Source organism: Adiantum capillus-veneris, chromosome 8 (assembly GCF_014529385.1).
Source record: "Adiantum capillus-veneris isolate H3 chromosome 8, ASM1452938v2, whole genome shotgun sequence".
NCBI classification, from domain to species: domain Eukaryota; kingdom Viridiplantae; phylum Streptophyta; class Polypodiopsida; order Polypodiales; family Pteridaceae; genus Adiantum; species Adiantum capillus-veneris.
The window spans coordinates 149,268,082-149,285,050 of record NC_140938.1 but is presented as its reverse complement, the minus strand read 5'-3'; positions in this window follow the sequence as shown (position 1 = coordinate 149,285,050).

Here is a 16,969-nt window from a genome sequence, read left to right as displayed (position 1 = left end):
ATACTGAATCTAAACAAGGTAGAGTACGGGGAGAGCTCTATGGTGTGGTCGTAGGCACAAATCTCCAACACAAACCTAAGTAAACTTCAACACCTTAGAGGCTCCCAGCACATCCCTTGCACTCAATCAGGCCATCTCCTTCCACGACTCTTCAGACCCGTATTTTGCCTGTCCTTAGTGTAAAAGTTTTTTTTTCCAAAGCTCAGAATGGTAAGTAAGTTATGTTGGCAACCACAAAAAATTACAAATTCTTGCCATGCTGGTGCCAAGCCATGACATCTCTAAGAGGTCACTGATACATCGGCTAAAAGGGGAAGCATCTCTCTGAACACATTTTGGAGGAAAACTGCTAATAAAAAAGGTATCCGACATCTAGGCCAACTCTGGGTTATAGTAGTAACTGGTGGGAAAAAGAAGACCAAATGGTTCTCCAGTACAACTGATGGGCACAAAAGATATTTTACCTATACAAGTGTAGCTGAGAAAGTTTAATTCACATGGTTCGAAAGGCTTGAGATAACCTCGAAAATATTTATAGAAGAAATGCTGCAAAGAAATCGTGTTTTAATGACCAGGCAATTTGATTCAGGTCGGCTCCCTTGCGCAAGCAGGTATAAATGAGACCGGAATGATCGTTCGTTCTAACTTCATTTGCTGGAGTGAGCTTGCGTGTCTTCCTTTGTCTGTGTGGGTGTGCGACAGGAAGAGAGAGAGAGAGAGAGAGAGAGGGAGGGGAGCGTTAATAGATATCAGGATTAATTGACTGCTTGCAACATCAATAAGAATGTCAGAAGGCCGGACTCATGATAGAAACTCCGCGGAGATCCTCTCAGCGGGGAAGGCCAAAACGGTCGCGCTCGAAGACGACGAAGTTTCTCACCCACCGCAAGCTCCCTCCACATCGACAGGAATGCCAGCCAAGCTTCGTTCAGAGGCGGAAGAATTTGTGCCGACAGCTTATGCCACGTACCTGAATCCACATGCAAAAGAGTTTATTCCGGCGGCGATATTCATGAGAGCAGCGCGGACAGCCGCAGCGGGAGATGAAAACACAGATCAGCAGCTGACGTGCCCTGCACATAGCGTCGGTAGCAGTAGCAGTGATGACGGCAGAAGCGGCATCTGCAGTCGAGAACAGCATCCGCAGGCTCTTAATGCAGACGCCGAAGAGTTCATTCCGCAGGCCAGCTGGACGACCCTCATGATTCGGAACATTCCCAGCACCTTGCAGTAATCTCTCTCTCTCTCTCTCTCCAAAGAAAAAAAGGAAAACAAAGTTTTCATGTTAGACCTAATGCGTCGGCACTACATGAGACAAGAGTTATTTCAAAAAGTAACTCATACTCATACTTGAACCACATATCTTTCTTACATGGATGATGGAACCTTGTCATTGTCAAGGTTTAGAGCTGGGTGCATGCCGGGCAATGGCATAGAGTGCAAAACCCCTTGCACTGCATGCATGCGCTACAAAAAACAAGGAACAAAGCAAACTTTGTAGCACATACAAGGGACGAGGCTTCATTTAATGCGAGCTTTTCACTGTAACTATGCCGGTTTTGGTATAGTTGCATTAGTAGCATCTTACTGATAACTGATGCACGCGTGATCACATCTCTCTCTCTCTCTCTCTCTCTCTCTCTCTCAAACTTGTTGTTACTGTACAATATCTTACATGGTGGTGCTTACATCTAGCCTAAAATCCCACGATACATAGGATCATTGGTCTTGCCAATGGTAGCTACATCCTCTATAAGCTTACAGTTGAGAGCATCCTCTATAAGCTTACATTTGCGATATGCTCAGTGCAGTGAAACAATTATGTTCTCTCTTATTTTGTTGTTTCCTTGTGATTAATCCATAATTAAATGGGGGACCATGCCACAGGAAACACGACATCATCATTCTTCTGGATACAATTTGTTCTAGGGATCCCACCAACCAAACTGCCTATGATTTTGTGCACCTGGTTATGGACCTCAGGTAATTCAATTTCGTTTATGAATTTCACGTTGAATGAATCCTGTCTACGTTCCATGACATTGTGCACATTATGTGAACTCTAGGACCCACAGAAATAAAAGCTATGCCTTTGTAAATTTTACAAGTAGCATGGCAGCACAATTCTTCAAAGAAAAGGTGGACTCCCAGTTTCGATGGTCTGATCATATCGTGGGTCTCCCCTCACGCAAAGTTTGTCAGATATCATTCGCCAAGATTCAGGTATCTCTCTTCGAGTGCTCCAATCATACTTATTTCTAAAACCTTGGGAAAAAATCACTAAACCTAGGATTATTCAAGCTAGCCCCCGCCCCCTTCGACAAGCTTAAGCCCCGCCCCCCACCGCCCCCCCCCCCCCCCCCCCTCTCTCTCTCTCTCTCTCTCTCTCTCACATAATGATCGAATATGCCTGTTTACCTGCAGGGCCTATCTAACCTGACGCTGCACTTCAAGAGGGTCCTGTTAAGGCACCAGACATTTTCTTATTATGCACCCACGATATTCTCTCCACCACGAACGGGAAGCAATACTACATTCTATTGCAGCATTCACTGCAGTTGCGCGTTGTCTATCTCCGGAGTTTTGTTGAACCAACACTCGAGTCATGATTTAACTGCCCAACGCAATCCTATTGATTTGCATCAACACCCTTTCATGCATGAGCTACCGCATGAGACACACCTCAATTACTAGCTTGATTATTCTCTTTTTGGGCTGCATAAGAATAGACTTAAAATGATGAGTTTTCAGTTGGCGCTGTGTGTGCTGATTGAGCACTTTTAAGAAAAAAAAAGGAAACATTGTGTAATTTTCTTTTAAGTAATAAATGTTTTTTTCACTTCAAGAGAATGGCCTGAGTTTGCTATATATATATGAGGTTATGAGATTTTCTAGATAGGAAATTCTTTAATTTCTTATATATTGGTTTCATTATATATATATATATATATGTGTGTGTGTGTGTGTGTGTGTGTGTGTGTGTGTGTGTGTGCTATCATGATGTCTCTTTGAAACCATAATATAAAAGTGTAGGGAGACTGGCTTAGATGTTTGGTTTAACATTGATGGGGAGATGAGGGAAGCTATGCGCTCTAGAGTTGGTTAGAATTTTTCTTTTGAAGCGGTCAACTGATGAAGGGGAGTCTAGCAGGTTGGGGGATGTCATGAAAGTACTCCAGAGACATGGATGTTGCCCTAGTGAGGTGCACCAATATTCCGTTGATAGGGTTTTGCGCTTTTGTCCAGCTTGGGAACTCAACTTCCCTCATAGCAGTCGTTCGCTCGGGGGGTTACTTAATAATTATGTGACTATCACGTGAGTGTAGCAGAAGGGGTCTCACATTTCCACATACAGAAGGGTACCTTACAATGGAATTGGAAATAAATGTAATAGGTAAAGGGTGTATTGTATTTGTCAAAAATTCAAAGATAAGAAATTTTATAAATAGTTCTTGAACCCATGCAACATACACAAATTACACAATCTCTTTGCTTCTACTTAGAATCGACAGTAGCACGATTACACATACCTCACTCTTGAGAAAAAATCGATGAAGCAATAATAGTTTCTCTCTTATGTTTTTTATTAGCATCAAATATATGGGAAAATAAATTCCTTGAAGCCTCCTCTGCATTCTCCTTAGAAGGTGGAAGAAGCCTTATTCTGAGCCCTAATTTCTTAGAGTAATCAGCTTCTGCCTTCACTCACTCTTTGCACCTACAAAGACATCTTTCCATTGAGCTTAATGAGAAATTACCTCCCCAAACAAGGAAAAACTCAATATGCAAATTTTACACGGTGGACTTCCCAGGGAAAACTCATGGGCTTATAATGTGCCTACATCAGAAGATAGCATGAGGGTCCTTGCATTGTGAGGGCCATACTCTTTAATTTTCTTTTGTGCAACATTAATCATGACATATTGTGTTGTGTGGCCGGAAGGCCTTGGTGTGAACCCATGTCATGTGTGCGAAGAATCCATTTGTAGTTTACTTTATCAATATAAATGGGTACTTGATCTTAGGCAATTAAGTGAGGCTCAATTTGTTCATGTTCACTCTCCTGTAACCATACATTACATTGGTGAAGGCGGCGGGCAGGGGTTTGTTTAAACACCCTTTTTTGGTTTTCTTAGGAGGAAGTAGCAATGGTGTTTAGTTTGGATACAAGCTAGTAACCTTCTTGGTCAAGCGCTCATAAGAAATCCATTGCATTGTGTTTTTTAAAATTTGGTTCTTGGTCCCTCACGTGCACCAATTTGCCTTACTACCATCTTTCTTTGTCCATTAGTAGCACACCTCTCATGACTTTGCTATTGTTGCTATCAAAACAGTCAATGAAAGTCTACCATGGCATCACATAATGTACAAACCATGTAGCCCTATACAGACCCTGCATACTCTACTTTTTTTGCTAGTGAATGTGAAGGACCATTTGATGGATTCTACAACTTTGCAGGCCGTTTTGATCAACCAAGTTGCTACAACTACAAACACAACCAGCTCAACTTTCGCCAAGGTCGGTAACATCCAACAAGAAGGGCCTTCGAGTAGCGGTGTTGTAGCTGGCCAATGTGCAGTTTTTTGTCTAAATTAAGTGGATTGTACAAGCACATGCAATCAGTTGGGGCCCTAGTATTTGTTCTAGTCAAGTCCACGCTAGGTGCAATAAATGTTCACTCTAAAGAACGAGCCACAGTAGCATAGAAGTCACTTATCATCAATTTTGATGTGCAACTAGGGTTTCAAGATCACATGCAGACACTAATTATTGTTTTAATGATGCCGTGCAACTCTAGGGGGCTTTTTTAAATCATCCAATTATTCTTTTGTTGATGGTACCCATTGATCTAGGGAGTATTAGCTTTTTGCAGCATGCTAGCCTCCGGACAAGTCCTTTTAGGATCTCAAGATGCTCTTGATCTATTTTTTTTGCTCTGAATTTTTTTAATGCGCAAGCCCAATGTTATTGTAGTGAAGAAATGAACCATACTCTAGACATCAAGCATCATCAAATCAAAGGTTGCAAACATTGGAATTCTCAGCACCACTCTTCCATTTTCTGACAAAGTAAAGCTACGGCAAAGTTGTGAGTGAGAAGTCCAAGGAGGGTTCCATCACAATTCCCTACAAAGTTGTCAAGTGGAGTTGCTACAATAGTGTTCCAGAGGTTCCTTTCAACAAAGTATTTAGAAGCTTTCACATCGAGTAAGTTATTTCATTTGTCTGAGAGTTTTATTTTTCCATCATCACCTTAGCATTCTCTTTTCTAGCACGTTTCTTGGTTAAATAAGCACAATCACCCTAAACCCATTGACAAAAATATGCACATCGTCAAAATTGTCGCGGCCTTGTCATTACTACGTACTCCTTACAGCCCTTTCTTGTCTTGTCCATTACATTGGGATAGAGATCTGATGTTTTCATAAGCAAGATGTACAAGCTACATGCTTTGATGATGTTAGGCATGATGTCTAGCCTAGCCCCCAAGTTCAATCCCTTGTCCTGAATCCGTTGTATAATCACTTCCCCGGATGAGGCATTGGAGTTGGTCCATCTTGTCAAGTTCATTCTTAGTCCAACATTCTAAAAAAATGTCCATCTTTTCCTCCCCGGGGGGGGGCTAGTGTGGGTCCGGAAGGCCTTGGTGTGAATCCATGTCATTTGTGCCAAGAATCCAGTTGTAGTTTCCTTTATCAATATAAACGAATGCTTGCTCTCGGGCAAGTGAGTCTCATATGGTCTTGTTCTCTCTTTTCAGGGTCAGTTCGAATGACAATTTCCTACTGCATGAGAGTGCTTTCATTGAGATACTTCATATCAATACCACCAAGTGCTATTTCGAGTCACAAATTACCACTCTCAAAACATCTATAATAAGTAAGAGTAATATTAGAAGGGCTCACATTTATGAAGTAATAGTTTCCTAGTTGATTCTTTTGGGGCATTGCAACACACTCCCTGCACAATCATGGAATGACATCCTCCACAAAATATGTTGTATGAAATCATTAGGAAAAATATGAACCCTCTAGGGGCTCTTTGGGATTAAGGTTAACTAGAGGCCAACCAATAGGAAGTGGGTGGTGGACACACTCTAAAAAAGTAGGGAAACAGGGTAGCCGTACACCTCTTGTAATTGGCCTCTTACCTATTGAGAAGGAAGAGGGTGGCGGACACACTCTATACCCTTTAAAAAGTAAGGAGACTGACACCTCTCGTTGGCCTCTTACCTAGTGAAAAGGTAAGGGAGGTGGCTAGGGGAAAGGGATGGGGGGGGGCACTTGAACCTTTTTTCCCCCACTTTTTGGCCTCGATTTAGAAATACACTAAAAATTTGGATTTTTTTAAAAAAAAATCTTTCCTCCTTAAAAGGACTTCAAACCTATTTTATGGTCAAAAAAGCATTTTTGACCTCCAAAAGTAAAAAATGTGCGCTAAAAACCCCAAAAAATATTTTTTTCCAAAAACCTTCAAAACATCATTTTCCACCCTCCTAAGTCTTTCTAAACCTATTCTGTAGCTAAAAAATGGTTTTCTCTCTCTACAAACCCTTTTTCAAAGTGAAAGTTACCATGTAAGTTCTAATGAATGGGGTTTTTAATTGCAAAGATTTTAACATTTTAAAAGGATTATATTAACATAAGGGATTTTTTTTTTAATTTTAGAGAAAAATCCATAATTTTTTGAAGAAAAAAGGGTCATTTCATGTAAGTAACGGGATTCTTTTTGCTACAAATAAAAGTGAAAAAAGCTCTGCAAATACCAAAATAGCACATTGCAAGCCATAAACGAATAAATATGCATACCTTACGACTCCCACAAATCCATAGTCTAGCTAAATGCAAGCAGAGAGAGACAGAGAATGAGATAAAGTCAGAGAGAGAGAGAGAGAGAGAGAGAGAGAGAGAGAGAGAGAGAGAGAGAGAGAGAGAGAGCGTGCAGACGCACCTCCTCGAGCGGAGTGCTACGCTGGCATGACGAGAGAGAAGAGAGGAGAGGGGAAGAAGACATAAGCATTGGGTGCAATCTCCCCCCGTGCAAGAGTAACCAATTTCCTCTTGCACGTATTTACTTAATAGATTTCTTGAATGGTAAAAGTGAGTACAAATTGGCCGGTCGGTCATTAATGGCCAAAGCTCATAAAATAGGAATTGAATAATAAAATGTACATAAAATATATATCCATTTGGATAGGCCTAGATCAGTCAAGTCTTTTCCACATGGCAGTTGTAATAAATAGTAATAATATTACATAGTAAAAGGAAAAAAATATTACATAGTAAAACACAAGCGCCTTGTGTAGTTGTCCTGTGTCAAAAATATCACATAGTAAAAGAAAAATTATGAAACTAAACAACATTTCTTATGCCTGCCATCATGCACATACTACCTACACTAGTGTCCCAACCACTAGAATAAGCAATATATGTCATACCCCATATGATTGGTCACACTCATCATTCAATAATTGTTTCTTATCAATCTCAAGTCCCATTCCATAAATACTCTTCTGAAAAACATCATCATATACCCATTCCAAATCCAAATGTAAATATCTTCCAACATATACCATGTAGCAAAATTATACTAAGGACAGTGGTAGCCGGCCACTGAGCATAACCCTGTGGTAGGTATTTCCTAAATCGATAAATCTACACCAATAAGATGTGATGCCTAAATCGGTTTGACGAATTTTCATTTGGTATTGTTAAAAAATTTTGACTACTTGTGGCAAGAAGAGAGACTAGTAGCAAATAAATTATTTAAAAATCACTAACGAGGAGATTATCGCTGTCTAGCCAAAGTTATAATAATGGTTCAATATCGTTGTGGGAAAGGTGTCTAACCTCACTCCTATCTTATTGCAGACATAGCGACAACCACGAATATACTTATCAATCCATGGAACGAACCTGACTCGACTAGTTCATAGAGGCTACAAGAGGCTATCAATCTCTTGGAAAACAACAAACAACTCGCATCTAACTTAGGCTACACTCAAATGAAATAAATCAACAAAAGCCAATCGCTCATCGGCAAACAAATCACATCCATTACAGCATTAAACGACATCCAAACGTAATGAAACTTCTAGGACATATTTATAACATCTAAGTACACATGCTTATGGTCTCAAATCTCACTTTAGGGCAAGTGCAAAAATCGCAAGTGCAAAAATTGCGATTATTAACAGCAGTGAGTTTTTGACCTAGTCGTTTTCGACCCAGAATGCATCTAAATGCTTAGTAATGATGTCCCAATACCCCGCCTATACTTTAGTTTTGATTTTGTAGTGTAAATTCCTACTTATGATGAAACTAGGCCGCGGGTCGACCACGCCAAACGCTACAAAATACCATGAAATGGTTATGTCAAAGCGTAGAGCTCTTACCTGCGGTTGCAACGCAGCAGACGCGACTGCAATGTGACAATCGGGGCCAAACCCTCTAGGGGCTCTTTGGAATTAAGGTTAACTAGAGGCCAACCAATAGGAAGTGGGTGGTGGACACACTCCAAAAAAGTAGGGAGACATGGTAGCCTTACACCTCTTGTTGTCCTCTTACCTAGTGAGAAGGAAGAGGGTGGTGGACACACTCTATACCCTTAAAAAAGTAGGGAGAATTACATCTCTGGTTGGCCTCTTATCTAGTGAAAAGGTAAGGGGCGTGGCTAGGGGAAAGGGATGGGGGGGGGGGCACTTTAGCCTCTTTTCCCCCACTTTTTGGCCCCGATTTAGAAACACACTAAAAATTTGAATTTTAAAAAAAATGAATTTTTTTTAAAAAATGAATTTTAAAAAAAAATGAATTTTTAAAAAAATGAATTTTAAAAAAAAAGAATTTCAAAATTTTCCCTCCTTAAAAGGCCTCCAAACCTATTTTATGGTCAAAAAAGCATTTTAGACCTCCAAAAGTAAAAAATGTGCGTTAAAAAACCCAAAAAAAAGTTTTGTTCCAAAAACCTTGAAAACATCATTTTCCACCCTCCAAAGTCTTTCTAAACCTTTTCTGTAGCTAAAAAGCGTTTTTCTCTCTCTACAAACCCTTTTCCAAAGTGAAAGTTACCATGTGAGTTTTAATAATTGGTGTTTTTAATTGCAAATATTTTAGCATTTTAAAAGGATTATATTAACATAAGGGATTTTTAAATTGATTTTAGAGAAAATTGAATAATTTTTTGAAGAAAAAAGGGCCATTTCATGTAAGTAAAGGTATTCTTTTTGCTACAAATAAAAGCGTGAAAAGCTCTGCAAAATACCAAAATAACACGCTGCAAGCCATAAATGAAAAAAACCTGCATACCTGACGACTTGCACAAATCCATAGTCCAGCTAAATGCGAGTAGAGAGAGACGAGAATGAGATAAAGTCAGAGAGAGAGAGAGAGCGTGCAGACGTACCTCCTAGAGCAAAGTGCTACGCTGGCATGATGAGAGAGGAGAGAGGAGAGGGGAATAAGACATAAGCATTGGGTACAATCTCCCCCCATGCAAGAGTGACCAATTTCTATTTGCACGTTGTCGTGCTGTGGCACGTATATAGTGGGAATGGGTATTAAACGATTTATCTTGTGGCTTTTTGATGCATAAGTATATTTCATATAATACTCATATGCATAAATAAAAGCTTTCTACCATACCTTAGTATGACCTTTGAAGTAATATAAATTTACATTACTATTAGAAAGTATTGCAAGAGAAGTATCAATGATTGTGCTTCTTTTTGTCTGGGGAAAAGCATTTGTATATTTCTTCTAATATCTCAGCTATATCCTACCATATATAAATTATTTTTTTCTTTTCACATTTATTTAATAATATAACCCTTCAATAATGCATACCTTCTTGGATACATAGAAGAGGGAATTAGGGCCTACTAGAAGACTTTATGAAAAGGAAGATCCAAAGCTTCTTGGACCATCCCAATTTGAAAATCCTGACCTAGGGGCATGGAGAAAAGGAAAAAACCAAGTCAAGCTCTTTTAGTAGGCCAATTTTGCCTTTTGAAGCATGTCAATCCGAGTTACAGGTCAAAAGTTACAGGGAAACCAATAAAAAACCCTCTCACAACTACACTGCAAGAAGAGATGGTAAACAGGTGAATCAAGTAAAAAGAGATAATCTTGGTCTTTTTCCATAAAATAAGATATTTTTAGGATAAAAGACACAAGCATGTGAATGTGACACCTCAAAGATGCCTTGAAAAACAAGACACACAAGTTGGGACCCCCTGCTGGAGCCACATAGAAGATGCCTAGGTGGGGCCCACATACATCATGCACCCACATGGAGCCTCAACGATCACCAAAGATGCTGAACTTCATGACATTTTGAGTCCTAATATTTCCCATTTTAAGAAATATCCAAAGAACATTTGATTTGGGCTAACTCTTTAGCCTAATCAAGTGATTATGTAAAACATGGCTCCCTCACCTATAAAAAGGGAAACCTTCTCATCATTGGGGCAAGTTATGAGTGAGTGAGAAAAGCTCAATTCCATAGTGACACACTCATCTTAGTGCCACACTTTCTCTTGAAGAAAGGCTGAAGTCTTGCCTCATCTTCTCTCTCCATTAAAGTGGTGGCGATTGCTCTCATGTGAGGTATATGTTGCTAGTTTTACTTTTATTTGCATATCTAGTCCAATAGTTGTCTCTAACTCTATCTCTATCTCTCATTATCTATCTATAATACCACCACTGTTAGGAAATAAGACGTAGCTAAATAGATAATTGACTAGATTACTTAATGGAGAGAGACAGATTTATATACACGAGAGTATAGAGTAGAGAGAGAGAGAGAGAGTACACACGATATACGTGGTTCACCCAATGTGGGCTACGTCCATGGGAAAGTAGCCACTCAATGGCTTTAGTACTTCAAAACAAGAAGTAGTTTACAAAGGGATTATACCCTTAATGGAGCTCCCGCCTTGCTTCACTCTCACCACCTCACACTCACCTTGTTGCATCAACTTCACACTATGAAATGTGTGTAGAAATGGCCTCCTTTTATAGGCCAAAAGGGCTGCCCTCTCTTATGAGAGACAGCCATGTGTAGCCGCCCTTGTGCGAATAAGTCGAAATCGGACCCTCCAATCCGCCCATGTGTGGCCGCCCTTGAGAAGACAAGTCCGCTTTTGAATTCGGCCACCGGCCATTGAATTCTGACCACTAGCCACCGGCCATTGACTACCGGCCACCGGCCAATCGACTCGTTGTTTTCCGAGCACTTTCCGGCCGCCGTCCGGCCATAATATTCCAGCGAAAAAGAATATTCCGGCAAAATAAAAGTCTCGGGGGCCTTTAAAGTTGCCCCTCATTCTTGTCCGTGAAAATTTTGGTTTCCGGTGAGTGATTTTCCTTCACGCAAGATGGCTTCTCCTCATAATGGGGGCCTTACAAATGTGCGCTTTTACCACAGAAAATTACAAGGGTAAATCAGGCTCCATACTTAACAATCACCCACTTGGAGACTGATCTCCAAACCAAACCTATGACTGCTTTCCATTCTGGCTTCTTATCCTTGAATGCCGATTGAAGATGAGCAAAAGCTCAACTTCTCCTTGTTGACCACCTTTGTAAACATGTCTGCAGGATTTTCACTTGTATGCACCTTTCCTAGCTTTATTTGTCCCTCTTCCAAAAGACTGCGTATGAAGTGATATCTCACCTCAATGTGCTTTGTCCTTGAATGAAAGGCTGAGTTCTTCGCAAGATGGATAGCACTTTCGCTATCACTGTACAAGACACAATTGTCTTGTTTGAATCTAAGCTCTTCTAAGAATCTGTGAAGCCACATAATTTCTTTGCTTGCCTCCGTCATTGCTACATACTCTGCTTCCGTGGTAGAAAGTGAAACCACTTTCTGCAGCTTTGAAGCCCAGCTTAGTGCTGTTCCTCCAACCGTGAACACATAGCCAGTAGTGCTCCTTCGAGTATCTTTGTCACCTGCCATATCTGCATCAGCATACCCTTCTAGAAAAATATCAGTTCCTCCAAAATACAAAGCATTTGTTGTTGTCCCTTTTAGATACCTAAGTATCCACTTCACAGCTTGCCAATGCTCTTTACCTGGGTTGTCCATGAACCTACTCACAACTCCCACTGCATGTGCAATCTCTGGCCTTGTCCAGACCATATCATACATTAGAGAACCTACCGCTGCAGCATATGGAACTTTAGACATATAGGCTATCTCCTCTTGTGTCTTTGGACACATATCCTTCATTAGTTTAAAATGACCAGCCAAAGGTGTAGAAACTGGTTTTGCATTTTGCATTGCAAACCTTTCTAGTACCTTCTTGATGTAATCTTCTTGAGATAGCTTTATTGTCTTCTTCGTCCTATCCCTTGATATTTTCATACCAAGTATCCTCTTTGCAGCACCTAAATCTTTCATTGAAAAAGATTTGGACAGCTCCTCTTTTAGGTCTTTGATGTTCTGCATGTTAGCACTTGCAATCAACATGTCATCAACATACAACATTAGGATGATGAATTTCCCATCTCCCAAATTCTCCGTGTAGACGCAGTGATCAAAGTTGCATCTTGTGAATCCATGATCCAACATCCATCGATCAAACTTCAAGTACCATTGTCTTGATGCTTGCTTTAAACCATACAAGCTCTTATTTAATCTGCAAACCATTTTCTCCTTACCTTTTACTTCATACCCCTTTGGTTGAAGCATGTAGATTTCCTCCTCTAAGTCACCATGAGGGAATGCCGTATTTACATCCATTTGCTCGAGATTTAGATCATGAGCAGCCACAAGGCTTAAGACAAGCCTAATTGAGTTCATTTTTACAACAGGAGAAAATATTTCATTGAAGTCAATACCTTTCTTTTGAGAAAAACCTTTTACCACAAGCCTAGACTTGTACCTTTTCTTCCCACCTTCTTCTTCCTTCAGCTTGTACACCCATTTGTTTTGAAATGCCCGCTTACCTTTAGGCAAGTCAACCAACTCCCATGTTTGGTTGCGATGTAGTGAGTCCATCTCCACTTGCATGCTCTTCGTCCATTCTTCTTTGGATTCATGTTGCATAGCTTCTTCATATGATTCCGGCTCTCCAGAATCTGAGATCAAGAGATGGTTGAAGGAAGGAACAAACCTTTCTTGAGGTCTACTTGCTCTTGTAGATCTTCGGGGAATAGGTTGAGGCTCCTCATTTGGTTGACGTTGTTGCACATTGTCACTGTTTGCAGTCCTTGAGTCTTCACCATCCTCAAGCTCCATGTACTCATTACCTGTTTCCTTTTTTTGTTTTCTTTCCAAGTAATCTTTGTACATCTTTTGTTTGTTAAAAATTACATCCCTACTCCTTAAGATTTTACCATCTTCAGGATTCCATAGGCGATACCCAAAGTCTCCTTCTCCATAGCCAATGAAGAAACACTTTTTGGACTTTGCATCTAGCTTTGATCTTAGGCTTCTATCTATGTGCATGAAAGCCTCACACCCAAACACTTTGAGAAATGCATAATTCACTGGTTTACCTGTCCTTGCCTCTTCTGGAACTCCCCCATCCAATGCCGTTGAGGGTGACCGATTGATTAAGTACACAGACATACTTACAGCTTTCGCCCAAATCTCAAGGGGTAGGCCTACATGTAGCCGCATGCTTCGTGCTCGTTCCATGATTGTCCTGTTCATCCTTTCCAAAATCCCATTTTGTTGAGGTGTCCTTGGGGTTGTCCTTTGCCTCCGAATGCCATTGCTAGCACAAAAGCTTTCAAAAGCTTGGCTACAATATTCGCCTCCATTGTCGGATCTGAGGCATTTAACCTTTGTACCTGTTTCATTCTTCACAAAGGCTTTCCACCTTTGAAATATGGAAAATACATCAGATTTATTCTTCATGACATAAACCCATGTTTTTCTAGTCGCATCGTCTATGAATGCTACATAGTACAATGAGCCACCAAGTGATGGTGTACTTGCAGGACCCCAAACATCAGAATGAACCAACTCAAGTTTTTAATTTTTTCTTTCATTTCCTGATTTTTGAAATTTTACCCTCGTTTGTTTACCATAAACACAATCTTCACAGAACTCTAAGTCCACTTCTTTCAAACCTGGTAGAAGCTTCTTTGTTTGAAGGATTTGCATTCCTTTGGCACTCATATGCCCAAGTCGGTAGTGCCACACCGCACTATCAACTTCTGTAGTTGCTTCACAAGCTGAAGGTTGCGTGCTAACAGTACACAAGTAAAGTGTACCGACTTTTTCACCCTTGGCAACCACCAAAGATCCCTTTGATCTTCCACCGTTTGTTTCCGAATGCAATGTTGTGACCTTCATCGTCCAATTGTCCTGTAGAGATCAAATTTTTGCGAAGAGAAGGAACATGCCTAACATCTTTAAGCTTCCATTCATTTCCGTTAGCAGTTTTGACAGAAACTGTACCTTTGTCGACAATCTCACAAGCTTCATCATCTCCCAAGTATACATACCCAAAATTACCTTTGGTGTAGTCTTGGAAATGTTGCTTGTGTAGTGTCGCATGGAATGAAGCCCAGGAATCTACTATCCAGGAATTAGACACATTGTCTAATGAGAGAATTAGAGCATCTTGCTCTTCTTTACCTGCCACATTGGCCTCCGATGTTGGCTTGTTGTCTTGAGACTCTGTCTCCTTCTTCTTCTTAGACCAGCAATCCTTCTTGACGTGGCCCTTCTTGCCGCAGTTCCAACATTCAAGAAGTGACTTTGTGCGTGACTTGCTCCGGCTTGAGCGATCACGACCCTTTTGGTTTTTGAACCTCTCCTTATGCCTTCCTCTTGTTTCCACTGATAGTGCAGCACTTGATGATTCTCCTGTGCTTCTCCTTCGCATTTCCTCGCTTAGGAGAACATCCACAACATCATCAAACTTAAGAGTATTTGTGCCGGAGATAGAATTACTTACAGCTATCACAAGGGTGTCCCAACTATCCGATAGAGATGATAGTATAAGGAGAGCTCGCACTTCGTCATCGAAATTGATTTTCACTGATCGAAGTTGACTTATGTTTGTGTTAATGTCATTTAGGTGTTCTGCAACTGAACCATTCTCTGCCATCTTTAGATTGAACAAGCGCTTCATAAGAAATACCTTATTGGATGCCGATGGTTTCTCGTAGAAGTCGTCAAGTGACTTCATCAAGTCCTCCGTGGTCTTCATCTCCGAAACATTGAAGGCCACCGTTGACGCCAAGCTTAACCGGATTGTTCCCAGTGCCTTTCGATCAAGGACAATCCATGCTTCATCTGCCATTGTTGCGGGCTTCTTGGCAAGACCGCCTAGTGGCAAATAGAGGTCCTTCTGGTAGAGATAGTCTTCAATCTGCATCTTCCAATGTTGGTAGTTTTTGCCGTTGAACTTCTCAATCTTGAGCTTCCCTTCCTCCGCCATAACTCCCACTCAATTCAAGGATCCTTTCCTTGATATAATTTAGCTACGAGCAAACCTTGCTCTGATACCAGTTGTTAGGAAATAAGACGTAGCTAAATAGATAATTGAGTAGATTACTTAATGGAGAGAGACAGATTTATATACACGAGATTATAGAGTAGAGAGAGAGAGAGAGAGTACACACGATATACGTGGTTCACCCAGTGTGGGTTACGTCCACGGGAAAGCAGCCACTTAATGGCTTTAGTACTTCAAAACAAGAAGTAGTTTACAAAGGGATTATACCCTTAATGGAGCTCCCGCCTTGCTTCACTCTCACCACCTCACACTCACCTTGTTGCATCAACTTCACACTATGAAATGTGTGTAGAAATGGCCTCCTTTTATAGGCCAAAAGGGCTGCCCTCTCTTATGAGAGACAGCCATGTGTAGCCGCCCTTGTGCGAATAAGTCCAAATCGGACCCTCCAATCCGCCCATGTGTGGCCGCCCTTGAGAAGACAAGTCCGCTTTGGAATTCGGCCACCGGCCATTGAATTCCGACCACCGGCCACCGGCCATTGACTACCGGCCACCGGCCAATCGACTGGTTGTTTTCTGACCACTTTCCGACCGCCGTCCGGCCATAATATTCCGGCGAAAAAGAATATTCCGACGAAAAAAAAGTCTCGGGTGCCTCCGTCACCGAGGCCTTTAAAGTTGCCCCTGATTCTTGTCCGTGAAAATTTTGGTTTCCGGTGAGTGATTTTCCTTCATGCACGATGGCTTCTCCTCATAATGGGGGCCTTACAAATGTGTGCTTTTACCACAGAAAATTACAAGGGTAAATCAGGCTCCATACTTAACAACCACCACACTTAGATCTATCTCTAATTCTATTGAGGCAAGCTTTTCCATGCATGGGAACCCCCCGATATATCTTTGCCCTTTTACCAAAATATTTCCTATTACATAAGTTACTTTTGATTTTTCTTCCCTTTTTCACAAAAGTTTTACTCTTTATTAAATAAATAAGACTTATGCTAATCAATCACGATGTAGCATAAATAAGTAAGCTTTCTTTGTTGATCTCTCTTTTGACCTTAAATATTAAATATATATATTCTAAATTACATTATATATTTTAGTATTTTCTAATATATTTATATATTATTCCACCCTACCAAATATTTTATTCACTAGTTTTCATTTTCAAACCTCAACCCCACTTTCAAATTTCAATAATACCTCCATCTAGATGATTGCCAATCTTTTCAAAACTCTAGGTTATGTTTTCATACACATGAAGGAGCTTACACTTGAAGGCAAGAGAGAAGTACACTCAAAGGGGACCACCAAAAGACATTTGCAGCCACAAATAATACATTATTTGGCTGTAGTTTTAAAGTAAAGAAGAACCCCGAATCTGAAGGAGCGTTCAATATGAAAGATGTAGCTCGTGATCTCAGCTTTTAGCTCTATTTTTTTCAGAATTTTTGGAGTTATGAACGCGGACCTATGATTTTTGTAGTGGACCCCAGTTTTCTCATGTAATGGTGACACAGGCCATCCCTAGTTTTCTTCCCTCTAG